At 45.5% G+C, this 10,058-nt stretch overlaps 1 protein-coding gene across 2 annotated transcripts in view; it reads right to left on the bottom strand.

Moving 5' to 3' along the window:
• The window catches only part of PDLIM5 (PDZ and LIM domain 5), a 127,459-nt gene extending 125,481 nt beyond the window's left edge, over positions 1-1,978 (bottom strand). The window contains exons 1-2 of one of the 2 annotated variants that reach the window (XM_017822240.1): positions 1,870-1,940; positions 641-757 (exon numbers count right to left, since the gene is read on the bottom strand). The gene's annotated coding sequence lies outside the window, so the exon portion shown is untranslated. Of the gene's footprint in view, positions 1-640; positions 758-1,869 lie in introns of both variants that reach the window. The other variant, XM_017822241.1, reaches the window with a different exon arrangement.
• Between the last annotated feature and the right edge of the window lie 8,080 nt (positions 1,979-10,058).

Genomic DNA, 10,058 nt, shown 5'->3' with positions numbered 1-10,058 from the left:
ACCCGGGGGGGGGGGGGGGGGGGGGGCGGCGGTGGTGGTGGTGGAAAGCTGTGTCAGTTTTTTCTAGGTGGTGGATTTTTCTCAAACACAGCCCACCCTCAAGGACCACGAGAGTAGGGCTGTCACACAGCCCCCGCCAGCACAGGGATGTCACTCCCCAAGAAAGCCACCCATAACACACCTTTCTGGGTACACCTCCAATAGCAGCAGAAATCCACGCTGCTCAGACTTCGTTCTAAATCAAACAGTGAACTTTATTCACATCGACGGCCACTCAGGTAACCAGAGCAGGGCTGCTGGCATTGGGCAGTACCAGATACATATTAGGAGGCAGAATTTGGAGCTTGTAACAGAGGTGCCTGTGTACCTGGGCCATTCCCAACCTGCCCCTGCCTGTTGGCATCCAGCAAAGGGATAGCTCTGACCCCAGGCACTGACTCAACACACCACTGAGCTCTCATGTGGCTAAAGAGGAAGAAAAGTCCCCACCAAGTTTGAGATAGGATTTTTAAGGGGCTTGCTCACCGCTAAAGTAAGAACTAAGTTTTTTAATTGCCCTGTGCAAGGAACTAGTGTAAAAAGAGGATTTAAATTAGTCACAGATTTATTTCTGCATAAGAATACAAATACTTTTCACTACCTTTAAATGAAATCCACTGCAGTGACAGGTCACTGTAAACTATGAGACTGCAGAAAAGCAAACCACATCTAGTGACCAGCACACATGCAGTTGTTCGGCACAGGCAGAAGGCTTTACCTGTCAGTTGAAACGAAAGCACTTGTTTGTTTGCTTGTTTGTTTTAAACTAAGTAACAGCTAGTTACAATTACAGACCTAGAAAAGAAATTGAATTATATTGGAAAGGATACTGTTCTTTTGCATTTGTGGCAACTAGAAATAGGAGACTGCATGCTGAAATACCGTGCATCACTCTCAGCATCACTCATTTTTCCTTTCTCATCCCCTTAATTCTGACATGTCTGCATCTCTAGGCTTACAAATACGCCAGGAAGGAACGGCAAAGGAAGAAGATCCATTCAAAGTTTTATTTAACTAATTTCTTAAAATATGTCAGAGCAATAGCTAACACTTCAACCCACCAACCCCGCTTCACGTGGGGAGCATTGTGAAAACACACCAGCTAAGGGTCAAATTGTGCAACTCTCCTTTAGATGATCAAACGTTCGGTGGATCTACTTCTGGAAGGGTGAATTTCAAAATCCAGGCAGAAACGCCGGCCTGCACCACTGCCGGCCAGGACAGGGACGCAGAGCAGCAGGGACAGAGCAGCAGGGACGCAGCAGTGCCCAGCGGGGCTCTCCCTCCCCCCGCCCGGGAAAAGTAGCTGTGCCGGAGGAAGGGCTGAGGGGCAGCGCTAGCACAAGCTCCTGTACTCCGCGGCACCCCCTTTGCACAACTCGCCGAGATGAGTTGCCCCAGGGCCACGGCAGGCTGGGGGGACCAGACACCCCACGCCACCCCCCCTAGCGCGCTCGGTCTCGGTTCCAGGCACTCCAGAGGCACCCCAGCGTGCAACCCCACCTGTGCCACAAAGCCCGGGGACCGGGGCACACCAGAGCCCCACGCCCGAGCAGCCCTACGGGGACCTCAGCGCCCTCGGCTCAGGGCAAGGAGCCCCACCGGTGTCCCGCAGCCCGAGCTCCCCGAGGCGCTGCCCCGGGGCATCCCCGCCGGGCGCTCCGCAGCCGCGACCGACTGCGCGCCCCCGCTCACAAAAATAAAACGAAAAGAAAATAAGCACCGTGAAGCTTTAAAAACCGCGTCCAGCCTACCAACTTTTTGCTCAATCCCCCCTTTCCCTTTCTCCACCCCCCACCCTGTTTTCTGCTGCCCCCGGCAGTCACTCACCCGGCGGTGAGGCACAGCGCGGAGCGGCGAGGACACCCGGAGCGCGTCTCGTCTGGGAGGCGGCAGCTCCGTCCCCCCGGTCTTGTTTTCACTTCCGTCTCCCGCCGCTCCTCCCCTGGCCCGGCCCGGCCCAGCCCTGCCCGGCAGACACGGGATGGGACGGGACGGCGGAGCGGGGCAGGGGCCGGAAAGGCTCAGGGGCGCCGTTCCCCACTTTTATTGGGTTTTGGTTTTTTGATAGTAAAACGCTCGCTTTCACCCAGCTTTGCTTTACACACAAGTAGCTCAAGGCGCACCTGTGAAAAGCAAGGGCGAGCGGGAAGGGGCTGATCCCCGTGTGCCGCTCCAGCTCCTGCTCCGAGGGAAGGGGCTGCTGTGCCGGGCAGAGAGGGGGGAAGCTGCTAGGGCAGCCTGCAGCAGAGCAGGAGACCTTGCAGAAAGAGGCAGTTTGGTTTATTTAATGGGGAGTAATGTGAGGGCTGACAGGGATGTCCTTGCCTCCTGAGTGCATCAAAGTGGGGAACAGCAGCGAGGCAGAAGAGCTGTTCAAGTTAACAAAAAACGCTGGCACAAGAACAAACAGGTATAGAGTAGCCATGGATAAATTCAGCTCAAAATTAGAGGGGATCTGCCAGCAAGGAGGAAAGGAAGGTTTCTGGCACGGCCTCTCTGTAGGAGTGAGTGCAAGAATTGAAACAGGTTCTAAGCTGATGCTTCATCAGATTATGTTATACAACTGTTTATTTAACACAGAGACAGTCCATTTGACAATCTTCAAGCCTGAAGCAGGGCAAACTGGCTGGGAGAGCACACCAGTGCCAGCCACGGCCACCACTTTGCAAGAAGTGGGAACAGAGCGAAGATGAAGCGACAGCACTTCTGTGTTGTGTTCAGCTGCACCTCACGGCTAGGTGAGGCTTGAGGTTCCTGCCGTACTTCATGTGCATCAGAAATCATTACAAGTAAAAACGGCTGTGAAAAAAATGTGCATGTGGTTAACAGTACCATTAGTTCTGCTGTGCCTTTTGCAATCGGACGTGCCTATCTCGTATTGGCCTTTTTAGCCACCAGCGCGCTTGTAGCAAACACGAGTAGAGCCCTCCCCAAATCTTCGTTCATGAAGCCCAGCCATGATGAGTACCATTCAAAGGATTTCAGTCCCCTCTGCAAGCATGGATTTACTGGGGAGGAGTGCAGGAAGAAGCTTTAAATTCTATTTATCACCAGCCAACACAACACACAGTCCTCATAATGGATGGCCCCGCCATTCCCCCCTGGCCCAAAAGCACTGTCCCTTGCTCCCTTTGTCACCTGCCCAGCTGAGAGGCTGTGTTTGGCCCTGCTGTGCCCATTTCACAGGCTAATCTGAGAGACCCTTCAGATTGGAGGTGATGCTGGGTTAGGAGACACATGCCCTAGGTGCCTGGGTGTGCATGAAACCAGGCGATGTCCAGTCCTCTGAACCCCAGTTACGTCAACCATAACAAGGTTATTTTAATATTGTCCCACCTCATTGTGTGTCTTCTAAGTTGCTGTGACTAGGACAAATGCATCTCAAACAGTATCTCAAAAATAAAAGAATCTAAACCCCACACTACTGTAGCTGAACCACTCTTTCAGAAATCTTTCTTCTTTAGACATATCTCTCTCTAATCAGGCAAAACTGAAAATCCCCATTACATGCACAGACTGTCTCACATGATTTTAATTCATAGAGGTAAAAATTCCCCCAACACAGGGATTTTTCATTGTGTCACAAGGGCCTTAGGTCACTCTCATGCTGTTTTATTTATTAGAGTAGAAAAAGCTCCAGGACCCCACTCCCAGTTGTGAATCACGTGACATTTCTAAGGTCATGGGGTCCCTGTGCTGACTGCTTGGGTAGCAATCTGCTTTCGGCTCACCGGAGCACACAGCCTGTGGCCATGCTTGATTTTGCACTTTGCCACTTCAGTGAAAAACATCCTTTTCCACTTCAGTTCTCCCAAAGCCTTCAGCTTTTCTTGTTGGTGGAGTAGGTTGCCCAAACTATCTGCACATGCAACATCTCAAGACACTGTTATGTTAACTCACCATGACTGAGGAAGAACTTGCAGGGAGACTTTTACTGGTTGGCATTGCAGCAGGTTTCACCCGTGGTGAGTCCTCATGCAATCTGCACCATCCCCACCCACTGCACCCAGGCCAGTGCCACTCCCAGTTCAAAGCTGGCAGTCTCGTCTTTAAGTCCGTCATCACTTTTCTGTGGCGTGATAACAAATGAATCTGTTTTCCTTTGCCTCCAGAGACAGGGCACAGAAATAGAGGCAACTCATTAGTTCAAGTTCTCTCCATTCTTGGTCACTTTTCAAATATTCTCCTCTTTGAGAAAAAGCTTTTCATTAGAGTTGAATAGTGAAATAAGAGATAGTAAGTTGACCAAGAAACCTCAGCAGCAGCTAGAACTGTGGCCTGCCTGTTCTTCCTACCACCACCAGATTTTAGACAGAGCTTGCATTTTTCCCTCTTAACAAGGAAGGAAGACGTCTGGAAATTAATTAAATGCAGTAGTCAGCTAGCCAGGCAGATACAACCTATCTCTGAATTACTCAGGCACTTAAGTCTCGTTTAAATGCTAATGAAATGCCTTAGGTGCCAGATAATGGGCACTGCAAAACTGACAGAGAGTATCACCTGAGGTGGTGAAGTACAAAAAGGCGCTTGTAAATGGAAAAAGTAGCCTGTAAATTATGAACAGATTAACAATGCACAGTAGAACTATTCTCAATTAACCAGCACTTAATCTAACATTAGCTTTTTGTGTGTTAAGGCACTGAACTACGAGCTGTGCTTTTTACTGCACTGCTACTTTCACTTTTGCTTTTCTTCCAGAGGTAAAGCTAATGCAAATATTTACCCTCAGCATATAACTGGTGTTCAGCACAAAGTAACCCTCTCTCTAAAGAGGTTAATGTGAATATTATCTATAGCCTAACAGCTTATTTCCAGTTCCAAGACAGCTCTGTGGCCAAAAAATGAAAGAAATTAGATATTTTCTATGTGTTTCTGAGAACCAGGGGCTGCAGCCAGCTTTTGGCAGGGCAAGCTGTTGCACTTTGGTCACAATGAAGCCCAAACTGCCTAATACTTGTATCACAGAAGGACTTTTATTTTTTCGTTTGTTTGGTCTTTTGTGGGTTTGTTGTTTGTTTGCTTTGGTCTGTTTTTCGTTTTCCTGTCCCTGTTTTGGAAAGGTACCCGGTGCTGAATGACATCTTCTCTCATACATCCTGTCCATCACAATAACTCCAGTTAGCCCAAAGACTTCCTTACATGGGAGGAGCCAGTGATGGGGCACAGAGCGGCTGGCCAAAAGTTCAGGATTCACTCAGCTGGGCAGCTACACCCACCCAGTTCACTTTGGGTTGGCTTTGTCAGCCAAAAAACCCCCCATGATCAAGTTTACTCTTACTTGTCACCTTTTTTTCCCCCCCTCATCTTAGAGCCCTATTCTCCCTCCAGATATGCTGACCATCTTCACTTTTCATCAGCCTGTTTTCCTACCAGGCATGTTTTCTTGCATTGCTGATTCTGTAAGCTGTCATCCTCTCTGACTATGGTTCACTCACTATATTGGTGATCAAGACAGTTTTTAAGTCTGTGACTTTCATCAGATTGAAAAGTTAGCAGCACTGGTCTTCCTGCTTTAGATAGTTAGCCACTAAAGCTCTTACTGTTATAAATGGATTTATTGTCTTTTTTGAACAATGATTTCTTCTTTTTTTTAGCCCATCAAGCCTTCTTTAATTTTTCTTTATTGTTCCTTTTCTTTGCAAAGAAAAAGTAATATTTACTAATACAATACTCCTTATTTATAGTGAGTCTAGAATCTCAGTAAGTTGCATAAACAAAGGAAATAAGTGTTTGTTATTACTGGACTCCTTTGTAGTGACTAAGTGGTCACATTGGATCCTAGTCATCCCAAGCTCTAAGCTAGAAAAATACGTTTTATTCCCTCCTTCTCTGGTAAAAGAAGGACCACCTATGTGTATGACACAGCCCATGCTACAGGTTAAACATTTCCTCCTTGTGAGTCCAAATCAATGAACCAGCAACTAAATCTTTTCATTCCAGGAAACACGAGAAGCCTTTTGAGGAACTCAAGGTTACATACTTATCACATTAAACATGGCCCATTTTGGGGACTGAAACCAATCTGAAGCTTCTCGGTACATCACAGCCTGAACAACTTCATCCTCAGCCCCACTGTGAAGCATTAGCCACATTTTACAGATGGTGACCAGAGGCAATAAACATTTATACATGCAAGGAATCAACTGTCAAAGAATTGAAACCAGTTCTTCCAAATTCTTGCACAGCTTCCTAACTACTGGATTACCCTACCTCGGGCTGACACAGCCCTTTCTGCTTCTTCAAATGCAGCAATACATGAGAAGGAAAAAAAAAATCAGAGCCAAGCAAGTTACAGGAGTAATGCCTTCAATCATCCCTGCTCTTACCTCTTGAAGCGAGCTGCCTGCCTTAATTTGCTTTTTCCTTAATGGCAGGGAAAGGTTAATGCAGAAATCTGTGGCCTGGTGTGGTTTAATTACAGTCCATCAGCTGTGCAGGAAGAGCTTGTTGAGTGATGTCTTTGAGCTATGTTTGCCATTCACCATGAATACCAATTAAGTAGGGTTTGGCAGGTAGACAACCAAACTTTCAGAGTGATCCTTGCAGTTATTTATATTAATTAATGTCATGGGAGAAGAGGTGCAGCTTCACCTATAGGCTTCTGTGTAATATATTGCCTTAGCGAGGGAGGGAGCGGGTACAAGCTGTGGCAGGAAGAGCCTGGCAGGTCAGGAGCAGCCCGGCACATGGATTTGGACAGATGCCACAGGAGGGGTGCAGCAAGCTCCCCAGCGTTATTCCTACTGGCACCTCTAACTCACAAAAGCACAGCCTGTTCATAAGACAGGTCTGTTCTGCAGTTCAACACGGGCGCTCAGCAGATGCCATTTGTGGCTCCCCCACCACAACCCCGCGTTCATGTAAGTGACCTGGTACAAAAATGAACGTAGTCAAAACTAGTGACATCCCAGTGTATAAGCGGGTCTAACAATGCATTTACAAGCACATAGAAATAAATAAAGAAAAAAAGAATCAACCTAGCTTTCCAGTTGTGTTGACTTAACTGACTTGAATTTAATAACAACTTAGGTAAATCCATATAAAAACCTGTGCACGTAGAGACCTTTGTAACCATGTCTAGAGCTATATTTCTCTGGGGAAAAAAAAAAAAAAGAAGCCAGGCATGAGAGCAGTAAGATTTGAGAACATGTCCAGGAGATCTTATTTTAGCTGCTGCCCACAAAAAATATTAAATGAACTAATAGCCATTCCCACAGTAAATAAAATACCTCTAATCTTTACTGACAGAGGAGAATGGGGAGAAAAAAAAGAAACAGCCACTAGAGAAGCTTATATTTATACATTTTAAGAATCTGAACCAAACTTGTACACACCAGTGACATATTTATGTGTGAATTATGTTACTATGATTTATTTGTGAAAACACCAGTTCCTTTTTGGCTTTGCAAGGTTGGCTTGCAACATAGATCTGGGTGTCACCACCAGAAGAATGAAACCTGCGTTGTGCTAATATTTTTGGCTGAAATGCTGTACATAAATCAATATGAGCAAGAGGGACAGAAGGGACCATAAGTACATAAGACTGTCTTGCATCCCTAGTGGGCAGTCAGAAACCGCCACCTCTCTATGCCCTCCTTGGGTGGATCAAGGAGTCACACAAACTGATGTGTCATCAAGCCTGAGCCAGAGCCTTTCCCTCCCAAAATGCTACAGCATTTCTTCCCAATTGAATTTACATCTTAAAAGCTTTTCTGATCCCAGCTGTTCCAATCAGAAAGCTGTCCTCACCTCTGTTTGCTTTAATGGCCAGCAACCTGCATCTCATTTCCAGACTAAGTTTAGTCACATACAAGTTTAAATAGTTTTATCCCTCACTGCTGTTTGACTCCTGGGTATTTTTAGAGGGAAACCATATCCTGTGTCAACCTTCATTTTCCTGAGCTGAATAAGTTGAAGTTGCCTTGCCTCCATTTGTAAGGAAAGATTGTGGCATTCCTGGTGATCTCGGTAGCCTTTCTTTACACCTGTTCAAATTTGTATTTTCCATGGTCATGAGACAACAAAATCATATATAATGTCCTAAGGACATGTTACTGATGTCATCTTCTGTTATAGATTTAGTGTTTCCACTGGAAACATCTTGATTAACACGTCCCAGATTGACATTTCCCTCTCCAAAGAAAATCACATCAGTGCTCCACAGGTACTAGGGAATTTCACAGTTGATTAATTCTTTTTTTTCTATTTTTCTTCCATTTTCAGCTTACTGACAAATGATATCTGTATGTGTGCTTTTGTTATTTATGCTTCTGCATTTAACTTCATTACATTCTTGTTCTTCCGGTAATATTTTTCAGATCTCTTCCCTCCTGATAGGGTCTCCCAATTTTTGTCATCCACAAATGTCATGAGCAAACTTGCAGTTTTTGTGCCTAGTTTAATGATGAAAACATTAAGCAGGAAAGATTCCAAGACCTTTTAATTTTTTAACCATATATTTATATAATTATATACATGAATGCATATAAACTGCCTTTCTGCCTGGTACTTTCTGTTGCAGGATTATCTGGTTTAGTCTTCCTGTTCATCTTGCATAAAAATTATGACCTTGAGCGGCATAAGGATTGAAACAGGACATCAGATGCTGTCCTAAAGCCCAGACGAATGGGATCTGACACATTCCTTTTGTTTATAATCGCAGTGACGAAGACAGCTGTGAGGTTAGTCTGACACGAGCTGCCCTTGGCGAGCCCAAGAAGCCGTGCTGGGAGGAAAGTGCAGAAGTGCTGCAAGCACAGTCTGTAGAGATGTTCAGACCAGAGCCAGCAGGAGCCAAAGGCCACTCAGAGGTCTGAGTGAAGATGGAAACAGAGAGAGAGAGAGACAGTATTAAAACACTGAGACCTTTCACGATGTCTTAGACACAAAACTATCATGCCAATGTGTGCAAGGCAGCAGAAGCAGAGAACTTAGCAGTGTCATAGAATCATAAACTAGTTTTGGTTGGAAGGGGCTTTGAAAGGTCATCTAGTCCAATCCCCCTGCAATGAGGAGGAACATCTTCAACTTCCTCAGGTTTCCCAAGGCCCTGTTTGTTTCAAAACAGGACAGGGAATGAAAGATGGGGATAGCAGTATTTTAGAGCTTTGTTTAAAGATGTTAAAGCAAAGGTAAAATACTCCCTTACACAATTTGAGAAAAGAAGAAAAAAAAGAAAAAGCTGTTGTTGAAAGGCACGCATTTCTCACCCATGCTTCCTATCAGCAAGGTGGACACCCAGCATGGATAAATCAAAACTGTGGATATCTGGGTTATTCTCTAAGAGCTTATTTACTATACCCACATACGGAAAAATGTATCAGCCATTTCTTGTAGAGGACAGACTATATATAAACAACTGCAAGTGAAGCAGGACTTAATGCAATTGGTTTTACATGCCTGTGCAGTCCACAGCATCTGTGCAGCTACAGGTGGGACATGTAGTCACATTAATCAATCTAGGGCTAAGCAGGAGCTGACAGTACTTTGGAGGAACATGAAGTGCCTGCAATGTATTAGCTGGGCACAGCCCTGCACTTTCCTTCTCTTTTTATGAGGACAACCTTCCAAAGCACAGGAATACAATCCCCTCTTTCTCTAAGCTTTCATTTTAAAGAAAACATGACAGTGACAGAAGGGTGACATCAATCACCTTAGGCACAGGGTACATGTTGAATGCATGACACAGATGGCACAGCAGTAGCTGCAGTGTCTCTGCTATGTGACAGAAAAATGTATTAGAGAGTAGTTAAAGCAACAGCTAGAAAACTGGTGGAAGAAAAAACCAGGGGAAATGAGAGGGAGAAGAGTGAGAAGTTTCAACCACCACTTATTGCCTCTAAACTCATATTGTTTCTAAAAATACAAAAGTAGAAAGTTGGCAGGATGTGTTGATGCCAGAAAACTTTCAGCAAGTGAAGGGCCATGCTGGTGCCCAATATAACACTGAGCCTCCTGAGCTCGAGGATTGAATCTGACAGCCATGTCCTAAGCTACTGCTCAGCTCCACCTCAGCT

The sequence above is a fragment of the Lepidothrix coronata genome, unplaced genomic scaffold (assembly GCF_001604755.1).
Source record: "Lepidothrix coronata isolate B3197 unplaced genomic scaffold, Lepidothrix_coronata-1.0 Scaffold96, whole genome shotgun sequence".
Classification (NCBI taxonomy): domain Eukaryota; kingdom Metazoa; phylum Chordata; class Aves; order Passeriformes; family Pipridae; genus Lepidothrix; species Lepidothrix coronata.
The sequence above is the reverse complement of the archived record's forward strand: the minus strand, read 5'-3'. Positions and strand labels throughout refer to the sequence as shown.